General features: G+C 41.0%; 1 non-coding gene across 1 annotated transcript; it reads right to left on the bottom strand.

Annotated features, from left to right (window-relative positions):
- Positions 1-6,286: 6,286 nt before the first annotated feature.
- On the bottom strand, positions 6,287-6,359 carry TRNAM-CAU. Its single transcript has one exon. It is a non-coding gene; the product is annotated as a tRNA-Met (tRNA).
- Positions 6,360-6,715: the final 356 nt, after the last annotated feature.

Here is a 6,715-nt window from a genome sequence, read left to right as displayed (position 1 = left end):
TACATGAGACAGTTGTAACACTGCCTCAAAATGCCCAGATTCACCAGTTGGACTGGAGAGTACACCTGAAGCTGCACTTTGGACATGCCTAGGTAGGTACAGTAAACTGTTTTATTGAATGGCTGGTAAGGTCGAATAGAGAGCCTTGTCCTTCTGTAGTGCTAGGGTATATAAGTGCTTGCTAAAAGTTTTGAGCAAGTGCCGAGCTGAGAAATGAATGGCTTGAGTGTTTAAGTTGAAAGTTTGTCTAGTTCCAAGGAAAAAATTGAAGAGGAGACTTAGTGGAGCCGGGAATAATTATACCCTAGCTAACCGGTACTGCCCATAGCGCAAAACCGAGCAAATGCGTTTTTTATAGCAGGGAAATGAAAGAGATAGAAATTAGCTCAAAATGGCCAATAAACTACTACTTTCTGGGCTGCAACCACTCCTCCAGGGACAGAGAGGCTGCTCAAAGCTCCCCTCTCTCACAGATGAACAGAGTAACTTCCTTCTATCCGAGTAAGGTATGGGCAAACACAGAGAGTTGTAACACAGCCCTGAATTCAGCACTATCCTGAAAACTGGACTATACTAGCTTAGGAAGGCAGGAAACAAGTACATATATCTTTTTTTCAGAAAATAAAGCAGATACAATAAAGAAAAACAATTTAAATGCGCATAAAAAGATGCTTATTGTTATATACCTCAGTTCAGAGTTGTAGTCAATGCCCCTAGTAATAAAGTAGGAAGAAACACAAATACAGTAAAAGCATATGAATAAAGTGCAAATGTTTATATATCTATATATATATATATATATATATATATATATATATATATATATATATATATATATATATATATATATATATAAAACAATAGAAAACAAACAATCTGATTTAAGGTGCAGGGGAACCTCCTCCAAAAAAGATGGCCTGGATCAGTTCTCAAGTTATACAAACAAAGCTAGATTCAGCAGGCCTGAATCTGGCCCTATGCTACAGTAACTACTTACAAGCCGTACCAGTTTCAGAAAGAAACAGAATAAGCAGACACAATAAGCATGCGGAGCTTTTCTTCCCAGACCTCTGCTGAAAAAAGGCTACTAGCCCAGTTGGACCTTCCTGGTACACAAATGTGAAATAAAATAAATTAATTAATTAAATACACACTAAAAATCACAAAAAAAAAAATACCAACATCCTAAAAATGCCTAAAAAACTTCACTGCTATTTCTAGTTTTGCTCGAGAATCTGGAAAAAGCCAAAAATAATGGGGGATAAAGGCCCCAAATCAGGAACAATATTATCCCAACAAACTTATAAAGTTGATATTTGTCTGCCTGGGAAGACATGATCGACAAACCACGATGCTTTGCCAGAGATGGTCTGCACCTGTCACCCGTGGGATTCAGGTTACTGGCTAAAGCTCTTGCCACCCCTATAGTGCCTTTTTTAGGCAAGGTTCAAAGGATAAAACCACCACCATAACAGATACAAGCATGCAAAATCTGAAGGTAATGCTACTCGATGCTAGAAGTCTAAACCTCAAAATGCAGTCTCTCGAGGCACTCCTAAAAATGGAGAACATCGATATCCGTGCAGTAACTGAGACCTGGTTCAAGGCTCCAGAGAGCACCCCTGCAATACCAGGCTACAACTCTTACCACACTTTTCGGCCACAAAACCAAGACCGAAACACTAAAGGTGGGGGAGTGTCCATATTCACCAAGGATATTCACACCTCCAGGCTAGTTGCCCAACACAATGCATCTGAAATTCTCCAGGTGCAACTAACACTAGGTAAGACTGCAATCCAAATTGTAGCTTGCTACAGATCCCCCACCATGCCCCAAGATTCTCACTACACCTTTCTAAACAGACTGGAAAATATTAAGATACAACCAAACACCCTAATACTGGGTGATTTAAACTACCCTGCCATTAACTGGGAAAACTACTTGGGTACCAACTCTTTTTCCCAACAGTTCTTGGAATTCATAAAGTTCAATGCCCTGGATCAACTAATCCATTGTCCCACCAGGGGCTCCAATATCCTTGACCTGGTCATTACCAACATGGGATATAGATGCTCCACACCAGTGGTCACCCCCTCATTGGTCATGTCTGACCATAAGCAAATCACCCTTGACATCCACATCCCCCCCACCCCCCCAGTAAGGAAACCTCCTTAAAAAACTTCTCCAAAGCCAACTTCATGCTACTGAAGTCAGAAGTGACAAACTTCGCGACACCCATGCAGACGGGATCTGAAAGTTCGACTGCAGAATCCTACACTAAGGTACTGTACAAGCACATCCACTTGTGCATGAATCATGCCATCCCAAATAGAACCAAGATGCTCTTCTCCAAAAAAAGGAAGCCAATCTGGTGGTCCCCTGCTATAAACAAACTATACAACAGAAGGAAGAAGCTGTTGCCGAAATGAGGAAAATCCCAGGATGCAAAAAACTCCCTCACCAGCCTCCGTAAGAAGCTGAGATCCCTCATAAATTACACAATAGCTAGTTACGAAAATAAAATTGCCAAAGATTCCAAAGACAACCACAAGGCATTCTATAGTTATGTCAAGAATCTAAATGGCTATGCTCAGATCTACTGTGAGCTACAACAGAATGGCATTAAATATACTGATCCCAAGGATATTGCCAATATCCTGGCAGATCTATTTAGTGCCAACTTCACCCCCCTCTCACCTCTCCCTAAAGGGCCCATCTCAATACCAAAAGATTGCCAAATTCCGATAATCACGGCCACACAGGTAGAAACCGCACTCTCCAAAGCTAAGAATACAGCATCCATGGGACCAGATGACATCCCAGGCTGTGTACTACATGAACTACAAAATTAACTGGCACTTCACCTAAGTGTCATGTTTAATCATAGCCTCACCTCAGGCTTCGTACCCACTGAGTGGCGCACAGCTACAGTTATCCCACTCCACAAGGGGGGATCTGCCGTGGATCCCAGGAACTACCGTCCCATCAGTCTGTCAAGCCTGATCTGCAAGGGCATGGAACGCATTATCATGGAACTTATAAACAAAGACATTGTCAACCTTCAAACACTGGACCCCACCCAGTTTGGGTTTGTGAATGGCCGATTTTGCCTCCAGAATCTGATTGACTTCTTCGAATCAGTCTCCAGAACTGTGGACGAGGGTAAGGCAGTCCACACAGCCTATCTGGACCTTGCCATGGCCTTCAACACCATCCCCCACTCTATAATCATAGATAAACTTACTAAGCTGGGCATAAATCCCTACGTCACTTGATGGGTTGCCAACTGGCTTACTGACAGAACCCAGACTGTAAAAGTAGCCGACTCCAAATCCAGCTCCAGACAAGTGACAAGTGGAGTATCTCAGGGTTCAGTCCTGGGACCACTCTTGTTTGGCATCTACTTCTCTGAAGTACAGGCCAACACTAAGGGACTCTGGCTAATAAAAGTTCGCAGATGACTGCAAACTGGGAGCCATTGTTGAATCCTCAAATTATGTGGATATTCTACAAAAGGGCCTTACAGAAACAGATACCTGGTGCCAGAGCCATGGGCTCAAGCTTAATGCCAAGAAATGTATAGTTATCCCCTTTGGAAAAAAACATGTACCCATGAATTACCACATAGGTGGCAGGACACTAAACATCAAAAGTGTGATGAGAGACTTAGGGACACAGGTGGACAGTGGTCTCACTTTCGATAACCACATCGCCACAACAGTCAGGAAATCCTTCTATGTGGCACACCTCATCACTAAGGACTTTTCATTCAGAAAAAAGGAGGTCATTGTCCCACTGTATTCATCCCTCATTAGACTCATTATAGAGTATAATGCCCCATTTGGTATGTACCCCACAAGACATCTGCAACAGCTGGAAAGGCCACAGAAATACCTCACTAAAAGAATCACAGGCCTAAAGCAGATGCCATATGCTGACCATCTAAAAATACTCCAGCTATACTCTGTGACATATCGTCTACTCAGAGGCGATCTCTGCTTAACATACAAGGCCATGTCAAACCCTGAGCTGTTGGACATGCTCCACTTAAAAGAAATCCCAATCCCTCAGAGCCACATGGTCCAGGGATCTAAACCTTGGCATCACAATGAACAAAACATGTTGGAGGGATAGGTTCCTGACCTAGAGACTCCCCATACTCTGGAATAGACTGCCCATACATGTCAAGCAGAGCGCCTTATTGGCTCTCTTCAAAATAAACCTTGATGACTGGATGGGAGATAGGAAATTCACCCCGGGGATCATGTCAGTCGCCCTGCTAGACAGGGTTCCAGAGAAGTAAATATTGTGGGAAGAAATATCCAGGGAATTGTTATGGCTAGGCTTGCATAGGCCTTATGGCCGATAGCCTAATACCAACCTATGAACCTATGAATCAGCGTTTCCAGGTACTTCCTGAGGACCGATTGCAAAATCCTGCGTCTTCCAAAGGGAGTGAAAGCTGATTGGCAGAAGTCAGAAACTCCGCGAGATGAATGATACCCAGGCTATTCAGAGCAACGCAGAGTAGTTAGTAATTAGATTTTGAATACAAAAGTCGTGATGCCACAACCAGCCAGCACAGTCCAGTTTATGCAGTACAGCGTATTATACCTCTCAAACAATCGGGGACAAATTTCAACAGAATCAGGGACAAGTCAAGAAAAAATCAGGGACACTTAAAATATTAGTGCTATAAACTTGAAACATTGACAGAATCAGAGCATATGAATTAATACATATTTTCTGAAGTAAAAGAAGTCTATAACTCTTAATTATTGTCTTTATTCATTAAGTGTAATTCACCACCTTTCCTCCAAAAGTCACTAGTTTTAGGAGGGATTAAGAGGGACAGAGCTAAAATTTGAGTCAAAATCAGGGACAGTTGAGAGGTAGTCCCTTGAAATAAACCGAGCAATTTTGCGGCCATGGCTAGTGACTTACGAGATACATGACACTGGGAGTGTTTTACGATGTTAGGGGCGTCTTAAGTAGCCTGCCTATTTTTTTAAGATACTGCAATGATAAGCTCCCAGTACTAGTATTTACTGCAACACATCTGTTATATGACACATCAAATAAAAGCTATGAACATGTCAGACTCAATTATGGAGAATATCCTTGCTCATAGCTCTCAACCTTCCATATCCAAAATGAGGAACACTAGCCCTCATAATGTGGAACAAATGGGCAAAATGTGGAACACATACTAATGGCTTACTAACAATTTCAACTAGGAAGGCCATAGAATGGTTAACATATGCTGGTTTTCCTTCTAAAGAAGATATTTTAATGAATGAATATGATTCATTTCTATTTACCATGAATTTCACTTAATAAAATTCCTAACACTGAATGTGACAGAGTTTTTCAATGTGGAACTTCAAGGAACTTTGAGAAACACGAACTTTTTATGACCCCAAAAGAGATACGTTCCTCGTAGTGAGGTACACTAACTCTACACAACCGTCACTGTCCACATGACGCTCGGATGAGTCTGATAAACGTAACAACGTTTGTTAACCTCGTAGCTTGGTTTTCAGCTACGCATGCTCATACGCGGTCCACGGGTTGGACGTCACTATTGTAGTGTGGAATACAAAATGGATATTCGGAGGCAGTCACTTCTGTTAACAGTCTGTCCTGTGCCCTTTTTTTTGGAAGTAATGACTCAGGTCTGTGGAAAAGAAGGAAAGATGTTTGCAAAGTAATAAATAAAATAAATAATAAAAATAAAGCATACACGAAACTGACATGATAGTGGCACCAATTCACCAAAATGCTTTGAGCGATTAGAGAAGGCACGTCGGAGAATCTTTTTACGTCGCCTTATTTAAACAGCAATTAACATACCTGTCAATCATTTGTTTGTCTCATATTTCCCAGTGATACCAGATCTTATGGTTGCATACATATTGTTCTAAAATACATATTTATGCAAGACTTGATGTTATATAGGCTTTTTTATTGATTAAGATAAAACGTTCTTCATTTTGGTCATATTTTTTGTCTTTGACTACAATTCTGTAAGACAAAGAATGTGAACAAAAGCACAGTATTTTGGTTGCTCGTAAGTATGTCATCACAAACAAGCAGCAACAATAGAATGGATAAGAAAGCTTTACTTGGGACAGACAGGAAGCGTGTTAACTATCTGAATGAGATGTTATCACTCCATTAATCCTTCACCATACTCGAGAGAATTGAGTTAGCATTTTCGGACCTCTTCAAATGAATAGCAACAGCTTAAAGCTTCTAAAAGAAATGCTGGAAAAAAAAAATCTTTGCCCCGTGTGAGGATCGAACTCACGACCTTCAGATTATGAGACTGACGCGCTACCTACTGCGCTAACGAGGCTGTGATACAACTTCCTCCTTTAACTTCTTTTCACAAAAACACAAAATGTCGCATCAACCGGAGTTTTTTTATTTGAATTAGTATGAACTTATTGATGTAATGTAATGCACATATAGGATACGTTAAACACATTTTGCAGATACTGTACTGTTCTTCTGTTTATACTAGAAGTGTGACTACACGTTTGTAGTGACTTATTAAACCTCACAATGTGGCAAGAACTTTTAAGTTTGGCCGCTTAAAGGGGTATATGGCTAGGCACTGCAGATTATTGTCCCCGAAAATGCCTATTATGTTGCAGTGTACTCCAGTTCTGCCACGCATATGTTTTTTCAGTATTAACTATGGATAAGGTG

The sequence above is a fragment of the Protopterus annectens genome, chromosome 1.part2 (genome assembly GCF_019279795.1).
Source record: "Protopterus annectens isolate FY-2018-M chromosome 1.part2, PAN1.0, whole genome shotgun sequence".
Taxonomy (NCBI): Eukaryota; Metazoa; Chordata; order Ceratodontiformes; family Protopteridae; genus Protopterus; species Protopterus annectens.
This window is presented reverse-complemented; position numbering and strand designations above follow the sequence as displayed.